Source organism: Neoarius graeffei, chromosome 26 (assembly GCF_027579695.1).
Source record: "Neoarius graeffei isolate fNeoGra1 chromosome 26, fNeoGra1.pri, whole genome shotgun sequence".
Taxonomy (NCBI): Eukaryota; Metazoa; Chordata; class Actinopteri; order Siluriformes; family Ariidae; genus Neoarius; species Neoarius graeffei.
Window position 1 is genome coordinate 8,587,295 of NC_083594.1, and position 20,592 is coordinate 8,607,886.

The following is a 20,592-nucleotide window of genomic DNA, read 5'->3' on the forward strand; positions in this document are numbered from 1 at the left end:
TTACTGATTACTGTTTATAGTATTATTTTTATGTTGAAACATTTCATTTCATTATTTTGAAGTCATTTTTGGTCTCCAGCATTTCTTTACATGTGCCTAAGACTTTTGCACAGGACTGTAGAATCCAGGAAAACATGCATTTATCTATTTAAAAAAATGAAAACAGCTGCATTTTGATCAGGGTTGAGTTTTTAGCATTGAATTAGCAAATGCTGAAAATGTTGTTAGCAAGCATTCATGCTAATTAGCTTGAGGACAGTAGAATGATTTATTTGAAAGTTGAAAGCAAAATATTAAAAATTTAGTTTCTCGCTAAGGTATAATTTGTGTAACAGATTTGTACAAGGTAAGCGAGTATCACAATAAAATTCAAAATAAAGCAAAACAAACAAGACATCTTGTTTTTCTTTGGATGACGCAACTTCCTGTTGAACATGTGATTTGTGGATTATTCCAAACGTTTCATCAGGGTGAATGTGTTCAGGTAATGTTGTGAGACACCAACATTCACACATTATTACAAAATTATAAGATTTCTGAAGTATTTTAATGATTAGATTTTAAGATTAAGCATAGTTATAGGGGAATGGGCAAAAACAGAGGTGAGGTGAAAGTTATGAGGCAGCGTAAATGCTACGTATTGAAGCTAGCGAAGAAGTGAGGCGAGTAATTTAGTTAGCTAGCACACAGCTAAACAATGTAAAGGCAGAGGGAGTGTGGCAGCAGGGGCGTGGTCAAGCGCCGGTCTGTGACAGGAGGGCGGAGTCAGGGAAGGTAAGTGGCAGAATCACTACACCTGACGACAATTAACCTGTGTTTGTGTGTGTCTTCCCAGTGACCGCGCCCTATTTAAGGAGGGAGAGCGAGAGCAGAGGAGCTCTCCCGAACCAGACACCTGATGTGTGTGCGCGTGTGTGTCTGGGTGTGTGTGTATGTTCATGAGAGACCACTGAAAAGTGTAGCAATAAAACTATTGTTGAACCTGATCTCTGTCCTGCCGTCCTTTGTGCTCCACCCCTTCGTAAGAACTGTTACAGTGGTGCTGAAACCCGGGATCTGGAGCACAGCAGCCTAACAGCCCCATGGAGTCCTCCCCGTTCGCTGAACTGGTCCACGCCCTCGCCACGGCCCAGCAAAGCCAGCACCAGGCGCTACTCACCCTCCGAAAGGAGCAAGAACAGCGGTTCGAGGCCCTGGTGTTGGCCCACCAAGAAGATCGAGAGGCGTTACGGCACCACCTCGCGTCGGCGGGGTCCACCAACGCTCCTGCCGCAGGCCCGTCTCCCCTCACTGTCACCAAGATGGGCCCGCAGGACGACCCCGAGGCATTCATCACGCTCTTCGAGCAAGTCGCCGAAGCCTCGGGGTGGCCCATGGAGCAGCACGCGGCGCGCCTTCTCCCCCTGCTAACGGGAGAGGCACAGCTGGCCGCGCTACAGCTCCCCACCGACTGCCGGCTGGCCTACGCAGACCTCCGCCAGGCCGTCCTCCAGCGTGTGGGGCGCACTCCAGAACAGCAGCACCAGCGCTTCCGCGCGTTGCACTTGGAGGAAGTCGGCCGGCCATTCATGTTTGGCCAGCAGCTCTGGGACGCCTGCTGGCGGTGGTTGAGGGCCGACAACCGCAACGCCGAGGGAATCATCGACCAGGTGGTGCTGGAACAGTTCATCGCTCGCTTGCCAGCAGGAACTGCGGAGTGGGTCCAGTGCCACCGCCCGGCATTGCTGGATCAGGCAGTCGAGCTGGCGGAGGACCATTTGGTGGCTGTCCCGGCGGCAGGACAGCAGATGGCATCGTCTCTTCTCTCCTCTTCTCTCTCTCTCTCTCCCCCTCCTCCTGTGTCCCGTCCTCGCCCCATTCCCCCACCGCGGAGGCGGGGGCTGGCACCACCCCAGCCGGCCCACCGCACCTGCGGTGCCCTCCCGTTTCTCCCTTCTTTGTCTGTCTCTCCCCCACCTCAGGTGAGTGAGCCCCAGATCATCGGTGCAGAGGGAAAGCCCGGGCCGGTCTGCTGGCGCTGCGGGGAGCCGGGCCACTTTCAACAGCAGTGCACGGCGATGGAAGTGGGCGCGGTGATTCAGATCCCCGACGCGCCAGAGGCCGCCCTCGATCAGGCCGGAGCGTATCGCATACCGGTGAGTATCCAAGGGGATACATATCAGGCGTTGGTGGATTCTGGCTGTAATCAGACCTCAATTCACCAAAGCCTGGTGCAAAACGAGGCATTGGGGGAGGACAGGGGGTGAAGGTGTTGTGTGTGCACGGGGACGTTCACAGCTACCCTTTGGTGTTGGTCCACATTTTTTTCAGAGGGGAAAAAGTTATAGTGAAGGCGGCGGTTAATCCTCGCCTTACCCACTCTTTAATTTTGGGGACTGATTGGCCGGGATTTCGGGATTTAATGACGCACCTAGTCAAGAGTGGGTCCTGCCATTTAACGGGGGGAGGTCCCGGTGTCATTTTGGCGGGATCAGCTGTCGCAGAGCCGTCTACGTCATCTCCGTGTCAGAGTGAGGAGCCGCCGGCCCCTCCTCTCTCTCTTGGGGAGTCCCTCGCAGACTTCCTATTAGAGCAATCGCGAGACGAGACTCTGTGACATGCGTTTGACCAAGTGAGAGTAATCGATGGTCAAACGCTCCAGCCGAACGCCACCCCGTCCTTCCCGTACTTCGCAATTATGAAGGATAGGCTATACTGAGTGACGCAGGACACTCAAACTAAAGAGCGAGTCACGCAGCTTTTGATTCCGAAGAGCCGCCGGGAATTGGTATTCCAGGCGGCTCACTTTAATCCCATGGCTGGACACTTAGGGCAGGATAAGACACTAGCCCGAATAATGGCCCGATTCTATTGGCCGGGGATTTGCGGCGATGTTCGTAGGTGGTGTACGGCATGCCGCGAATGCCAGTTAGTAAATCCAGCGGCCATTCCAAAAGCGCCTTTGCGCCCTTTTCCATTGATCGAGACCCCGTTTGAGAGAATTGGGATGGATCTCGTCGGGCCATTAGATCGGTCAGCACGAGGATACCGCTTTATATTAGTTCCGGTGGACTATGCAACGCGATACCCGGAAACAGTGCCTCTGCGCAATATCTCAGCACGCAGTATTGCAGAGGCACTCTTCCGCGTCATCTCCCGAGTCGGAATCCCGAAAGAGATTCTGACTGATCAAGGCACTACATTTATGTCACGAACACTGCGTGAACTGTATGGGTTATTGGGGATTAAGCCGATCCGCACCAGTGTGTATCACCCACAAACGGACGGTTTAGTGGAACGGTTCAATCGCACCCTCAAAAATATCATTAAAAAATTTGTAAGTGAGGACGTACGTAATTGGGATAAGTGGCTCGAGCCCTTGTTGTTCTCAGTGCGAGAGGTTCCCCAAGCCTCCACGGGGTTCTCCCCGTTCGAATTATTATATGGGCATAAGCCGCGCGGCATCCTAGACGTGCTGCGGGAAAATTGGGAGGAGGGACCTTCACAAAGCAAGAACGAAATCCAATACGTTCTGGACCTGCGTGCAAAACTCCACACGCTCACCCACCTAACCCAGGAGAATTTGCGGCAGGCCCAAGAACGGCAAGCCCGCCTGTACAACAAGGGTACGCGCCTTAGGGAGTTTACACCGGGAGATAAAGTACTCGTACTGTTGCTCACATCGAGCTCCAAATTGATCGCCAAGTGGCAAGGGCCCTTTGAGGTCACACGGCGAGTCAGGGACGTCGACTATGAGGTGAGGCGAACGGACAGCGGTGGGGCACTACAAATTTACCACCTCAACCTACTTAAACTCCGGAATGAGGAGGTCCCCGTGGCATTGGTGTCGGTGGTTCCGGAGAAGGCAGAGCTGGGGCCGGAGGTCCAAAAGGGGGCATTGGCATCATGCACCTCTCCGGTCCCCTGTGGAGACCACCTCTCCCCGACCCAACTCACGGAGGTCGTCCAGTTGCAGGCCGAGTTTTCGGATGTGTTCTCGCCCCTGCCCGGTCGCACTAACCTCATAGAGCACCACATAGAGACGCCCCCGGGGGTAGTAGTGCGTAGCCGCCCTTACAGACTACCCGAACACAAAAAAAAGGTGGTTCGGGAAGAACTTGAGACCATGCTCGAAATGGGCATCGTTGAGGAGTCCCACAGTGACTGGAGCAGCCCGGTGGTCTTGGTACCCAAGGCCGACGGGTCGGTCCGGTTCTGTGTGGACTATAGAAAAGTCAACGCGGTGTCTAAATTTGATTCGTACCTGATGCCTCGTATTGATGAGTTGCTCGATCGACTCGGCACTGCTCGCTTTTATTCTACGCTGGATTTGACGAAGGGATATTGGCAGATCCCCTTGACTCCACTATCCCGAGAAAAAACGGCCTTTTCCACACCGTTTGGTTTACACCAATTCGTCACCCTTCCGTTTGGGCTGTTTGGGGCACCCGCTACATTTCAGCGGCTGATGGACAGAGTCCTCCGCCCTCACGCCACGTATGCGGCTGCCTATCTAGATGATATCATCATCTACAGTAATGACTGGCAGAGGCACCTCGAACATCTGAGGGCCATCCTTAGGTCGCTGAGGCAAGCGGGGCTCACAGCCAACCCAAAGAAGTGTGGAATTGGGCAGGTGGAAGTACGGTATCTGGGCTTCCACTTGGGCAACGGGCAGGTGCATCCCCAAATTAATAAGACGGCAGCGATTGCGGCCTGCCCGAGGCCCAAGACCAAAAAGGGGGTGAGACAGTTCCTGGGGCTGGCTGGCTATTACCGTAGGTTTATACCTAATTATTCGGACGTCACCAGCCCGCTGACTGATCTCACTAAAAAGGGGGCACCAGATCCGGTCCAGTGGAAGGAGCAATGCCAGCGGGCTTTTTCTAAGGTGAAGGCTGCACTGTGTGGGGGGCCACTTTTACACTCCCCTGACTTTTGTCTCCCCTTTGTGTTGCAGACCGTCGGACAGAGGGCTGGGGGCAGTTTTGTCCCAGGAGGTGGAGGGGGAGGACCGCCCCGTCCTGTACATTAGCAGGAAGCTGTCAGTGCGTGAGGGGCGCTACAGCACGATCGAGAAAGAGGTCTGGCGATCAAGTGGGTGGTCCTCGCCCTCCGTTACTACCTGCTGGGGCGCCCTTTCACTCTCTGTTTGGACCACGCACCCCTCCAGTGGCTCCACCGCATGAAAGATGCCAATGCGCGGATCACCCGTTGGTATCTGGCACTCCAACCCTTCAATTTTAAGGTGGTCCACAGGCCGGGGTTGCAGCTGGTCGTGGCAGACTTCCTCTCCCGTCAAGGGGGGGGGGGGGAGTCGGCTGCGGGCTGGATGGCCGCCCGGCCTGAGTCGGGCGGTGGGGGTATGTGGCAGTGGGGGCATGGTCAAGCGCCGGTCTGTGACAGGAGGGCGGAGTCAGGGAAGGTAAGTGGCAGAATCACTACACCTGACGACAATTAACCTGTGTTTGTGTATGTCTTCCCAGTGACCGCGCCCTATTTAAGGAGGGAGAGCGAGAGCAGAGGAGCTCTCCCGAACCAGACACCTGATGTGTGTGCGCGCGCGTGTCTGGGTGTGTGTATGTTCATGAGAGACCACTGAAAAGTGTAGCAATAAAACTATTGTTGAACCTGATCTCTGTCCTGCCGTCCTCTGTGCTCCACCCCTTCGTAAGAACTGTTACAGGGAGTTTGGAAACAAGAGAAATCTGTCAGGAATGTCAACATTTCCCTCAGAAAGTTCTGCTATTGTTCTGTCATTGATGTTTTGAAGTGGAACCTGCAATACAAAGACAATTAAGTTTGTCATTCATTATCTCTAGTCACTTTATCCTGTTCTACAGGGCCACAGGCAAGCTGGAGCCTATCCCAGCTGACTACGGGCGAAAGGCGGGGTACACCCTGGACAAGTCGCCAGGTCATCACAGGGCTGACACATAGACACAGACAACCATTCACACTCACATTCACACCTACGGTCAATTTAGAGTCACCAGTTAACCTAACCTGCATGTCTTTGGACTGTGGGGGAAACCAGAGCACCCAGAGGAAACCCACGCGGACACGGGGAGAACATGCAAACTCCGCACAGAAAGGTCCTCGCCGGCCACGGGGCTCGAACCCGGACCTTCTTGCTGTGAGGCAACAGCATTAACCACTACACCACCGTGCTGCCATCTATCATTATTCCATCCACTTTGTTTAAGCATGTTGAACATGCTCAACAGTTGGTACAATGTTTTTAGGGGATTGAATGCTGAATGCCTCACCATTACTCCTCCAAATATACCTCTGGTCATTGTGGCCAAACATCTCAGTCTAATCTGAGCATAAAACTTTCCTCCAGAAGGATTTTTCTTTGTCCAAATTTTAGTGGAGCTTGAAGGTGTTGCTTGTGAAGCAAGGGTTTCTTTCTTGGTTGGCAGTTTCTTAAGGCCCGGTCCCACTGCACTTACGGATGCAAAGAGGATGTAAAACGTAAAAAAATCTTTGCCATCCGTTGGAAAACGCTACGCATCCGTTGTGTACTCATTGCATACGTGCTTCATACGCTCTATCCATCGAGCATCCGTCCACTGTGATTTCATCCGCGCAAAAAGTTTTGAGCTGCACAAAACTTTTAGAACGGATGAACTTTCCGCCGTGTACGATGTAAATCCGCGACATATACGAGCAACAAACGTTCTATGTCCGTTATCATCCGTTAAACATCTGCTGTATCCTCTCTGCATCCTCTGGGCATCCTCGCAACTCACATCCGCTGCAGCTGAAAACGGAAAGAGGGAGGAAAGATAAGGTACATGAAACGTCTATTCATCGTTAGTAGCACGGAAATAGAAAGGATGTAAGCGTATGCATCTCGTATATAAAGTATTCAAAACGGACAAAGCGTTTATATCTGGGAAGTATCTCGTATATTTAGGATGTCTGGAGTATGTCTAGAGTATGTAGAAGGACACCTAGCGGACAATCGATATTTTGTATAAAAAGGGGGAGAAAATCATCTAGTAGTAGAGATGTATCGATGTAGCTGCCAGCACGTCTTTCCGCTTTATGCTGACGGCGTGCGTGCTGCATCACTTTATTTCCGCGGAGCAGACGCAATTCATACCCCCCACATGCGCAGTGAACGGTCTGCATCCGATATATATCCGCGCAACATCCCCTTTGTTTCCGTTAGGCGTACGTGATGCATTCCCTTCATCTGCTATGCATCCGCTCTTTCTGCTATGCGTCCGCTTCTCAGTTATCACCGGTAACCCCTTCGGAGCTGTCATCCACTTCCATCCGCTTTCATCCGCTAGGCTTCCTATGAACATGCGTTTAACATCCCCGCTATATACTACCCACGTCCGTTCTTTTCCGTTCTGTTTTCGCAAATTTTCGCCAATTTTGTCCATTTCTGGAGCGGATGAAAACGGATAGAGCCACCCCTGAAATTTTGCTCGTCCGCTGTGTCCTTTTTGCATACGTTTTGTGTCCATCGGCCAGTGGGACCGGGCCTTTAGTCCATGGTCATGTCAAACTTGCTTGCCTGTAGACAGTTCATGGCAGGCCTGTGCCTTGGTGATTCCTGGGTTGTTCCTGACCATCCGAACCAATTTCTTCTCAGGTGAGAGTGATAGTTTGAGTCATCTTCCAAAACTTGACAAAGTGGCTACACCTCCCAGTAACTTGTACTTGCCAAACAAACCCTTTTATGTTGGCACAGAGAAGATACCAGCTACAGTCAATCATGATCACGAACAGGAAGTTAAGAGGCCTTGGTCTTGGCAAGTTAAAAGACATATTTTTGGACTTTCAGCACCACTGAATTAATATTCTAAATGTGTGTGTGTATATTTTTGACTCTGTAATTTCAGAAAACCCAAAATAAAGTCAAACTTGTGCACCAAATTCTTGTTTTTTATTCTGTTTAAGATACATGTTGGACAATCGTTCTGCCACAGGAAAAGAACAGTTCAAATAAATCATTGGTAAGCACAATATTACCATGATGTTCACGTCCATGAAGGGTGGATGTAATTTTCTGACCTCAACTGTACATTTATGCAAGAGGTGAGCCCCTTTTAAGCACTCCAAGCACAGAGTGGTTAAATGACTAAATGCTGCAGAAAGACTCCAGTTTACACTTGGATGATCCATGTGTCTTGATTATATACGGATGTGGATTTATCCGTATAAATGCAGACGTAAATAAACCCATTCAAAACAGATGTAAATCTGATCACCCGAACCACTTCAGGATGTCTGGGACACATATAAGAAGCATGTTATCTGAGTGTATATATGGTACACTCACCGGCCACTTTAATAGGAACTTGTTCTTGATTCTAAGATTCCTGTTCTTAGCTGCAGGAATGGAACCCAGTGTGGTGTTCTGCTGTTGGATGCTGAGATGCTTTTCTGTTCACCACAGTTGTAAAGAGTGATTATACACAGTGGCGTGCACAGACATTTTGGGGGGCAAGTGCTCTGGGGGGAAAAAAGGGCACTTTTTTGCGCATGTGGAACACCTTATTATAAAAGTCTGAGATTTAACCCTCCTCTTGTGTTCGGGTCACCACTGACCCGTTTTAGTTTTTAAAGGTATAAAACAACCACTTAATGTTAATTTATTACATCAAGGCTTTTTGACTTTGCCAGGAATCTCTAGTTGAACAAAATAGAAAAAGAAATTTTTGTTTTCCTAAATCTGAAAATGGTCTAGCAAAAAAATATAATACTTATGTGCAGTTGTTTCTGTATGCGACGGGCTACTTCACAACAAAATAATTACAGCTTGGGCTTAGAGGGCAAACAATACATTTTCACTCGATTCATGTGTTACCTGGCTGGTGGGGCAGGGGAAGAGCTGACTGACTGCCCGATGTGTTGTCTGCGCTACGACAAGGCCGTGGCTTCCAGGACGCTATGCTGCTGCAACCTCACATTGAATGCACTGCACGCTTGTTCACGTGACAGAGCAAGAGAGACAGAGGGCCGGTGTGTGTGCGGAGGGGGCACACATCGGGACATTATTTTCACACACGCTTTTAATGCCGCGGCTTTTCTAAAAGATCATATCGACATTGGCCTCAGTAAACTGTAAAAAAAAAAAAAAAATTCAAAAGGGCAGTTTTTTGGACAGAGGGCAGAGGGGCAGGTGCTTGAGCACCACCTCGTGTCTATCTGTGCACGCCACTGATTATACAAGTTACGATATCCTTCCTGGCAAAAAAAAAAAAATGCTCAAGCCAATCTGGCCATTTTCCTCTGACCTCTCTGATCAACAAGGTGTTTGTTTCCACCCACAGAACTGTCCCTCACTCATTTGATGTTTTTTGTTTTTCGCACCATTCTGTGTAAACTCTAGAGACTGTCATGTGTGAAAACCTCAGGAGATCAGTAGTTTCTGAAATACTCACACCATCACATATGTCTGGCTCAAACCAACGCCCATGCCACAGTGAAAGTCACACTTTGAGATCACAGTTTTTCCCGTTCTGATGTTTGAACATCGTGAACATTAACTGAAGCTCTTGATTTATAATTTTGTGGGCAATGTTTATTCTGGGGCGGCACGGTGGTGTAGTGGTTAGCGCTGTCGCCTCACAGCAAGAAGGTCCGGGTTCGAGCCCCGTGGCCGGCGAGGGCCTTTCTGTGCGGAGTTTGCATGTTCTCCCCGTGTCCACGTGGGTTTCCTCCGGGTGCTCCGGTTTCCCCCACAGTCCAAAGACATGCAGGTTAGGTTAACTGGTGACTCTAAATTGACCGTAGGTGTGAATGTGAGTGTGAATGGTTGTCTGTGTCTATGTGTCAGCCCTGTGATGACCTGTCGACTTGTCCAGGGTGTACCCCGCCTTTCGCCCGTAGTCAGCTGGGATAGGCTCCAGCTTGCCTGCGACCCTGTAGAACAGGATAAAGCGGCTAGAGATGATGAGATGAGATGTTTATTCTGTTCTAAGCTTGGCTTCTTTTGAGTGCTGTACGTAAGTCTGTTCCTGTCGACAATTTTTAGGATTTGTATAGTATTGTATTGTGCCTTATTTCTTTGTCTATGCAAAAAAGTACAACTGTTAATCAAATCCAGTCATACTTTAAGACCTCAATTAGCTAATTCCATTTATCTTAGCACATCTTAGAGATGGCGTCTTGTGTAGTCATGCCAATCCCCCCCTTTCTCTCTCTCCTCCTTTGTCCTATTCTTTTTTTTTCCTCCATCTCAAGTCCCCACCTCCAGGCTGTGCTCTGATTGGACGATGAGTCTCTCTTCAGCACTGCCATTGGACTTCGTGCAGGAGAAAATCCTCTCTTTTCACTCAGTGGGGCTTAAAGCAGTGTTTATCAGTTAGGGGGAGAAAAGAGAAAGGGAGGGAGGGAGGGAGGTAGTGAACGACAATGCAGGGAGGGAGGGAGGGAGGGAGAGGACGGAGAGAAAGAAGGAGCATTGATATTCATTCAGTCTGAAGAAGGAGTGGGAAAGTAAACAGCCCTCTCGGAGGCCCAGGAAGCCAGAGGGAGATGTGTTTCAAATGCGCCGGGTTTCAAAGCAGGAAGTCAATGCAAGCTTGTCGGGGTTGAATTGCCTGTCAGGAGGCGCTGAAGGTTTTCCTCTGGAAGTCTGAGTGGAGATAAGAAGGTAAGAGTACTGATTTATTGTCCTGTTACAGTACTTTCCCACTCACACAGGCTGTCTCTCTGTCTAATTTATCTCTCTTTCCAAAAAAGCACAGAGGCCAGAGATCATGAACCAAGTGGTGGAAATATATAAACACTGAAACATGGAAAGCTTGTATTCCTTGTAACATCTCTGATTTGCACATACACACACCTGTCAGAAGAACGATCCAAGCACGTGATGCTGTCTCGTGTGTCTACTCGTGTATATTGATAATACACCCCCCCCCCCCAATTTTTTATTTATTTTTTATTTTTTGCAGCAAATTTCAATGCAAAACACAACCAGGAAATGAGGACTAACACTTTACAAACTAACAGGATCCATCAAACAGGTGGTGCACGTCCACTGTGCAGGAATGAACCAGGAATAACAAGTTTTTTCTTTTCTGTAATTGATAAAAGTTTATGGAATTAAAAACAGGACGGCCATTTCCTCCAGGTTTCCGATACAGATATGATGGAGATACGTTTAACCCAAACATCTGGAAAAAAAAAAATGTAAGCATATACTTAATGCATCATCTACTGTGTTTCTAAACATCACAAACCAAAAGATAACTGAAATTAGCTATAAACAAGTAACAGTACGTTACTACATGTTGTTTAATTTTCTGATTACACCGACTCTTTGTAATATGTTATCGTTTCTGTCGCAACATATCATTCATAAGGACTCGTACAATTGACGCATCCCATAATCTAAGACTGATAATAATAATAAATGTTAAAAATGTCATTAGTTAACAAAGAAAAATATGTTTTCTGTCAGAAGATGTTTACTGAACATATTTATGGAAGGAGTCTCCAGTGCGAGTGCTTTATAATGGTGAGTTTTAGGTTTTCCTCCACAGGAAAGTCTTCAGGGTCGAGGAGTTTACACTTTGTGGTTTCTCTGCAACATGAGGAGCTGTTAGAGGAAAAAAGGTCATGGTCAAGGCTTTTTTTTTAACTTTGAATTGTCATGTCATCCATATCCAGTTGGTGCAGTACACAGTTAAAACGAAACGACGTTTCTCCAGGACCATGGTGCTACATTAAACATCACAGGACTACAACTTTACATGTAAGGATATAAAGTGTAAGCGTGCAGCGATTGCAAAGATTGCAGACAATAAACTACACACAACATAAAGTGCAAACTTCGACAACAGAAAGCGGAGACGACAAGGACAGTGCAAAACAGACAACTCGCCCAAACAGACGGTCCAGTGCCAACCAGTACCTGTTACTCTCAATCTAAGACTTGTTCTAAGACGTATATCAATATTGATGGGGGTGGGGGTGCGGTGGGCATGGCTTATTTGACTAACCAGTGATAAAACAGCATGAACTCATTATCTCTAGCCGCTTTATCCTGTTCTACAGGGTCGCAGGCGAGCTGGAGCCTATCCCAGCTGACTATGGGCGAAAGGCGGGGTACACCCTGGACAAGTCGCCAGGTCATCACAGGGCTGACACATAGACACAGACAACCATTCACACTCACATTCACACCTACGCTCAATTTAGAGTCACCAGTTAACCTAACCTGCATGTCTTTGGACTGTGGGGGAAACCGGAGCACCCGGAGGAAACCCACGCGGACACGGGGAGAACATGCAAACTCCACACAGAAAGGCCCTTGTCGGCCCCGGGGCTCGAACCCGGACCTTCTTGCTGTGAGGCGACAGCGCTAACCACTACACCACCGTGCTGCCCTCAGCGTGAAGTCAAGTGTTGTTAATGTATCGATTGAAGGTACAGCTAGTTGTAGAAGGTTTACAGGTAGAAATAAGAAACTGGAAGGAAATTTTTTTTCAATGTTTGATCCAGGCAACCAAGTCCTTGTTTTACCAAGTCCTCTATCTGTGAGCATCTCCTCACTCCACCTGTGATCATATCGAAATGTCTGACATCCTGTGATGGAAAATATTTCCAAAGTATTCTGCTAGCTTCACTGTCAAGCTAGACGGCCTTTTGATTTCATAAAATCGGTGAAATTCAGTTCCGTCTGAAATGTGGTTATTGTGATATATGTTTATTTCTGTAATATCTCACAAAATATCAGGCCATTCTGTGGTTGGGAAGTTATTTAATTTGAGGGGATTAAAACAAATAATGTGCATGAAATCGCTCGCTTCGTGCAGTCAAGCAGACAGAGGAAGTCCGTGTGTGTGTGTGTGTGTGTGTGTGTGCGCATGCGCAGGTTTACCATCTTCTTCTTCTTTTGGGTTTTACAGCAGCTGGCATCCACAGTGTTGCATTACTGCCATCTACAGGTTTACCTTTGAGTGTGCACCGACAGTTCCATCATTCTGTCGCTAAACAAACAGCTGATCACACCGAGGTGCTCGCTGACCACCGATATTTATTAGTTTGATATTTCCTGAGTTTCCTTTCCTTCGTATAGAACATAACATCTTTTCTTCTCGCTTTCCGTTACTGTAGTCGCTCTTTCACGTTTCATTCGCACACTCACGTCCTCTATTTTTCTCTCCTGTTTCAAATTTGTATCCCACAATGCCTTGCGTGAACAGGGAAAGCCCACCATGTGACGCATGACGTAGCATCTTGAATTGGGTCATGGTGAAGCAGGGAAAAATAGCGGAGAATTTAGGGCCATGTGGCCCTAAATTCATTAATTGTTCTCTCATCTCATCTCATTATCTCTAGCTGCTTTATCCTGTTCTACAGGGTCGCAGGCAAGCTGGAGCCTATCCCAGCTGACTACGGGCGAAAGGCGGGGTACACCCTGGACAAGTCGCCAGGTCATCACAGGGCTGACACATAGACACAGACAACCATTCACACTCACATTCACACCTACGGTCAATTTAGAGTCACCAGTTAACCTAACCTGCATGTCTTTGGACTGTGGGGGAAACCGGAGCACCCAGAGGAAACCCACGCGGACACGGGGAGAACATGCAAACTCCGCACAGAAAGGCCCTCGCCGGCCACGGGGCTCGAACCCAGGACCTTCTTGCTGTGAGGCGACAGTGCTAACCACTACACCACCGTGCCACCTTCATTAATTGTTCTATTAAAAAAAAAAAAAGAATAAATTTGGAAGTCTGTGATTCGAATTCAGTAGCTTTCAGTCCACTAAACAAAAATAACTGTGTGTTGGGGAAAGTTCTTTTTATGACCTACACTTGAAAAATCTTAAAGGCAGTCTACCTTTAACGCTATTCGACACACCAAAAACTGTAATATTGGCTTGTACGGATATCATGCCATGAATTTTTCATAGCATCCTACACTCCATCATCACAGCCTCACATTGTTTATGCGTCAGTGTACATGAGGGCACTGTGCCACCCCCTAATCTGCATCTTGGCTCGCTCAGCTGCTTTTCCCCTTTCACCGAGTTTCCTCAGTATCCCCGCGAATCAAAGCTTCAACAAACCCAATGTTCTCCCTGTTTCCTTCTGCTGAAAATCCCTGTATCATTAGCAGTCCATGCATGTGTGAGGCACAGCTCCACCACCAGACTTTTCTCTCCTCATAGTAACACAAAGTTTAAATAAAGCATATCATTTCATGTACATTTCAAGTTATTTCAAGAATTTTGTTCAAACACACGATGTCAGTAATGGTTCAGTACGAATGATTAGCACCTGAGATGTGGAGTGATTCAGGTTACTGCTGTATTTGTCCTCTTTTCTTTCACTTTGTCAGCTCTGTCTCTGAGTTGTGTGACTTGGTCCCCTTGGAATACGGCATGAACAGACTTTCAGTTTGAGTGAATACTTCTTGAGAAACCTGTCATGGAGACGCTTCATGTTTCTGACGGATTTTTACACAGCGGTGTGAGACGAGTCTGTCAGTCAGCTGCATGGGTACAGGAGGCAGTCCCGAAGATTGTGTACAACAGCTTTGCACAAAGATATCTGAGATAGATAGATAGATAGATAGATAGATAGATAGATAGATAGATAGATAGATAGATAGATAGATAGATAGATGTATCAGTAAACAGACAGAGAGATATAGACAGAGACAGACAGAAACATAGATAGGAAGACATAGATAGATAGATAGATAGATAGATAGATAGATAGATAGATAGATAGATAGATAGATAGATAGATAGACTGATTGACAGACAGACAGACAAATAGATTGACAGACAGCCAGATAGATAGCTTGACAGACAGACAGACAGACAGACAGACAGACAGACAGACAGACAGACAGATAGATAGATAGATAGATAGATAGATAGATAGATAGATAGATAGGCTGACAGACAGATTGAAAGACAAATAGACAAATAGATTGACAGACCGTCATCCAGCTAGACAGACAGACAGACAGATTGAAAGACAAATAGATTGACAGACAGACAGACAGAGAGGGAGAGAGAGGCTGATTGACAGACAGACAGATTGAGAGACAAATAGACAGATAGACAAATAGATTGACAGTCAGCCAGATAGATAGATAGATAGATAGATAGATAGATAGATAGATAGATAGATAGATAGATAGATAGGCTGACAGACAGACAGATTGAAAGACAAATAGACAAATAGATTGACAGACCATCATCCAGCTAGGCAGACAGACAGACAGATTGAAAGACAAATAGACAAATAGATTGACAGACAGACAGAGAGAGAGGGAGAGAGAGGCTGATTGACTGACAGACAGACAGACAGACAGACTGAGAGACAAATAGACAGATAGACAAATAGATTGACAGTCAGCCAGATAGATAGATAGATAGATAGATAGATAGACTGACAGCCCACCAGACAGACAGACAGTAATCAATCCTGTAACACTTTGTGTGAAGGCCAGCCTGTATAATGACTTGCAGTAGCAGTTAAAAGTCGTCCTCATGGTAATGAATGAGTCCAAACCTTTGATTGGTTCTGTATGAATATTTTCAATACATTATAGTGCATTCAAAAGGTGATACAAACTTCATTACCATTACACTTCATTACCATTACACATTATAATTACACATCATTATCATTACACATTATAATTACACGTCATTATCATTACACATCATTATCATTAGATATGAACAGAGATTACAGTTTGTAGCACTGTTTATATTTATAATGCAGATGTTAAAAGAATGCAGTACGAGTCATGTTTATAACGCATTATTTCACCACAATATCTTCTCATAATGTGCTGTGCAAAGTGGGGCTTCATCATAGAATGTGTTATGAAAATTATTTATATCGCATTATGTGAATGTTTCGTAATGCATAATGAAGATATTCTATGAAGTGGAATGTATTTTTTAAAAATAAGTATAACAATATGCATAAGGTCTAATGAATGCATTATAACATGATATGAACAGGTTCATAGTTTATTATACTGTATGTATGAGCTGCACAGAAAAAGCCGTCTTAAATTCTTCCTCCTCCTGCTCCTTATAGTTTGCACCACGAACATTATAATATACTAATTCCAATAATAATAATAATAATAATAATAATAATAATAATAATATATTTATTTATTTATTTATTTATTTTTACATTAATGAATAAATCAACTCAATATTATAATTTGCGTAATTTGTGTTTGCAGCTGTATAAATGATCTTGAGCGTACTGTGATGTGAAGGAAACAGACTGGTAGGTCGTTCCAGACTTCCTGTATTTCTTCTCTCCTGCCACACGAATGCAGTAAGCGTTAGTCAGTAAGTAAGCAGACACGCAGGACAAAATGTATTAAAATTTATTACGACTTTTGCAGGGCGGCACGGTGGTGTAGTGGTTAGTGCTGTCGCCTCACAGCAAGAAGGTCCGGGTTCGAGCCCCGTGGCCGGCGAGGGCCTTTCTGTGCGGAGTTTGCATGTTCTCCCCGTGTCCGCGTGGGTTTCCTCCGGGTGCTCTGGTTTCCCCTACAGTCCAAAGACATGCAGGTTAGGTTAACTGGTGACTCTAAATTGACCGTAGGTGTGAATGTGAGTGTGAATGGTTGTCTGTGTCTATGTGTCAGCCCTGTGATGACCTGGCGACTTGTCCAGGGTGTACCCCGCCTTTCGCCCGTAGTCAGCTGGGATAGGCTCCAGCTCGCCTGCGACCCTGTAGAACAGGATAAAGCGGCTAGAGATAATGAGATGAGATGTTACTGTTATTGCACGCTCTGAATTTTCCATACATCTCCACCCCCAGACTCCACGCATGCTCTTTACACACAGACTCTGTACCTGCTTTGTGTGTTAGCTGATTGCTAAAATAATAATCAAGAGAGCTCAGGAGGATGAGATCAGTAGCTTCTTTTGAAACATGTTTGCAAAGGCGATCCTTTTGTCAGGATTATTATAAAAGCAGCCGATTATGCAGTGCTTTGTGTTTCTTCCAGGTGCTTCTTCGAAAAGAACTTTTTTTCTAATTACATAAAAGTCGGCAATGAAAACTGTGGTAAAGGGTATTATCTGCGTTACAGTAGAATCTGAAAGTGGGTCCAAGAGCAGAAGCAAAACATGATGGGGCATGCTGTAGTAGTAATAATAATAATAACAACAAATCTTATTTTCATTTAACAGCACATCCCTAAGTGTTTAAATTCTCATATCACAGCGATTTACCAATGATTATGATTTTGAATTGATTAAAGAACAATAGATTGTACTTTTTATCCATTTATAGTTATGCTCAATGTTGTTGAAACCCACACAGCACGTTATATACAGTAACAGTTATTCCACAAAATCGAGTCGTACACAAGCTGATAGCTGACTCGGTGCTACACGCTTCGTCGGCTATAATCCACGTACGACGAGATTGAGTGGAATAACTGTTTTATTCCATCCACATTCACTGGATTTAGCGAGAGCATTTTTATTTTTATCAAATTTGCTAAATATAAACTTTATACAAAACATCCGACAAAATCATTTCCGCTTAGAGTGTAAACAAACTGGCGAAATGACAGGAGCAATTTCTGAAAAATGCTATAATAATAATAACAACAATTCTTGATAAATAAAAAAAAACATGCATTCTTACCATGAAATACTTTTATTCCATATTTTTTTGCTTTTTTTTTGTAATTTTGTTTTCAAGTAGAGTTTTTATTTCGTCCTTGGCTGGTTCAGTAACACGCGCCGCCATTTTGTTTTTCTCTACTCATGGTATATGAGCTGATATCCTAGTAGTAGAGTCGATCAGAGAGCATGATTGCTCATATCCAGTGAATGTGGATAAAATAAATGCAGTTATCACATACATCATAAGAGCTATAAAGGGCTTTTACTCACTCATTTACTCACCAGGCTTGCTTTTATTTCTCTCTTGACGTCAATAAGACAAAACCAACAAAATGTAGGACAAACTCTTCTGTCCTGAAGACTTTCACATGGTGGAAAACCTCCAGCTTTACCTGACACTGGAGACTCTTTCTACAAAATTATGCAAACGTTTCCTTACAGGAAACTAAACCTCATCAACCATTACATGTGTTTTTTTAAATCTGTTTACATGGCGCATCTGCCATACAAGTCCCTGTGCATGTTGTAACTATAGAAACGATACTGGAATTGAACGAGTGTATTTATCTCAACCTGCGATTTGCCTTATAGCTGAAACCTTCTGACCAATCAGAATCAGTGTTACTGATGAAATATGTTGTAAGTAATAAAGCGTGGAACTCAAACGGCCATTTGCTGACTCAGGTTGTCTCTGAGAGCTGGGGAGGCGTCCTAGGTAGTGTCTCTGTCAGCACTGAGACAGCACCATTTTAGCCAGACTGACTCCCTTTGTTTGTGTGTGTGTGTGTGTGTGTGTGTGTGTGTGTGTGTGTGTGTGTGTGTGTGCACGTGTGTGTGCTGGTTCACAAACACAGCCCACACTAGAACATCCTACACGGGTTACATAACAGTCAACATTCCACAACTGTCGAGATCCACAAATCTTCATAATCTTTCATACTTTTTCACACTTTTATGCATTTTTTTTATAAATGTAAAGACATCAGCAACACTACACATTTCTAATGAAGCATGAACATCAGAGGCTTTAGGGTTGTGGACTGTGGAATTCCTTAAAAAAATGCATTGAATTACTTTGAGTGCATGAAAAAATGAACATCTTTCTCTCTCTCTCTCTAACCCTGTGTCCGAAATCACTCACTCGTTCACTATTCCCTACTCACTATATAGGGAATTACTATATAGAGGACTATATAGTGAGCTCATTGGTAAAATGAAAAAATGCTTTCGGACACTTGCTCGTCATGCTGGTATTTACGCCATTACTGTCACACAATTAAAACGTGCCAGATCAGTCGGCTGGTGGGTTTTCAAAATAATAAATACATACATGTTATTTACCAGCTGGGAGGTCCGTATCGTGAAATACCGTAACCGAGGTCTTGAAAGTACTGAGCGAGGCGCTCTGGGCCGAGGTCAGTATTCAAGGCCGAGGTCACGATATTTCACCATACGGACCGACCTTAAGCTGGTAAGTAATATATTTATTTTTTTCTTTACCAAATTCTAACAGAAAACGAGAGCGCCCGAAAGGGAAAACCGAGCCGAGCCGCCATTTTGAATCCTCATTCACAGCTGTAATGCAAATTGCCTCCTCCTCGGTATACAAGTGCACTTCCATGGCAGGGGAAAAACTACATTTTGCCGCCTATGTAGTCCCCTATTTATACAAAACTGAGTCATTCAGGATTCAGCCATGTTTTTGCTCGGCGTTAGGAACAGTTAGAGGTTTTTAGCTTTCTCCTGAAATGTTTTATTTTATTTCTTCTTCCTCAGGGTAGTAAAACTCGCTTTCGCTGTGAGCACTGTCGTTATCGCTATCCATGCTGTAAAATTAATGCTATTCTCCTGAGAAATGCTGGCAAAAATTTATAAGATTTTTGATAATCTTATAAATAAATCTTATAAAAAAGATAAATGTTGACTAAAATTGCTACTATGTTTGTTGTTGTTGTGAACAAGCGAGTCGCCAGAGATCTGTAACCGGGGTCGTTAACTGGGGTCCGTACCGTAGGATACGTACCTGCTCGCCAGCCAATCAGAGTGCAGGATTTGATGGAAACTGGACTGCGAAAAAAATAAACGCATGTTTTTTTGTGATAAATCCATATTATACTGAGCGTATTTCCCACATTAATCAATACAAAGTACCTGCATCTTTCAAGTTTTTTTTAAATCAAGGCTGAATACTTTCTTTTTTGCCGCTGCCTTTTATTAAATCAAATTTGAGACTTTTGATTTCTTTCAGTGCATGATGGGATATATTGCTTTGGTTAATGACAATCGGTTGTACACTACTTTTCATGATGCATTGTGGGATACTTTGAGTGCACTATATAGGGTGTAAATAATCCTCACTAAGGTTTCGGACAGCACTACAAAATGGCGTCCCCACTATATAGTGCCCTATATAGTAAATAGGGAGTGATTTTGGACACAGGGTAAGTAAAAAGGAAAAAAAATAGTGAGGTCTGTGAAAATTAAACTTTGTCTTCTCTTGGGACAAACTGAATAATAATAATAATAATAATAATAACTAGAAAAGCACTCGGAGAGCGCAGACCTCCTCCAAGAATCCTTTAAAAAAATCCGGGATCCAGAAGGTGATCCGGATCACCACCAAAATTTAATGGATTGTTACTTGTGCCCAGTAACACCTCTGGAAAAAATTTCAGAGCAATCCGTTAATTACTTTTTCCTTAATGTTGCTAATAGGCAAACAAACAAACAAACAAACAAATGCTACCAAAACTAGAAAGGCACTCGGAGAGCGCAGACCTCCTCCAAGAATCCTTTAAAAAAATCCAGGATCCAGAAGGTGATCCGGATCACCGCCAAAATTTAATGGATTGTTAGTTGTGCCCAGTCACACCTCTGGAAAAAAATTTCAGAGCAATCCGTTCATTACTTTTTCCGTAATGTTGCTAACAGACAAACCAACAAACAAACAAACCAACGCTACCGAAAACATAACCTCCTTGCCAGAGGTAAACATAACCTCC

The 20,592-nt window shown here is 45.2% G+C and overlaps 1 protein-coding gene across 1 annotated transcript in view; it reads left to right on the top strand.

Moving 5' to 3' along the window:
• Nucleotides 1–10,463: 10,463 nt before the first annotated feature.
• Nucleotides 10,464–20,592, top strand: part of arhgef10la (Rho guanine nucleotide exchange factor (GEF) 10-like a) — a 419,992-nt gene continuing 409,863 nt past the window's right edge. The window contains exon 1 of the mRNA XM_060910368.1: nt 10,464–10,600. The gene's annotated coding sequence lies outside the window, so the exon portion shown is untranslated. The remainder of the gene's footprint in view (nt 10,601–20,592) is intronic.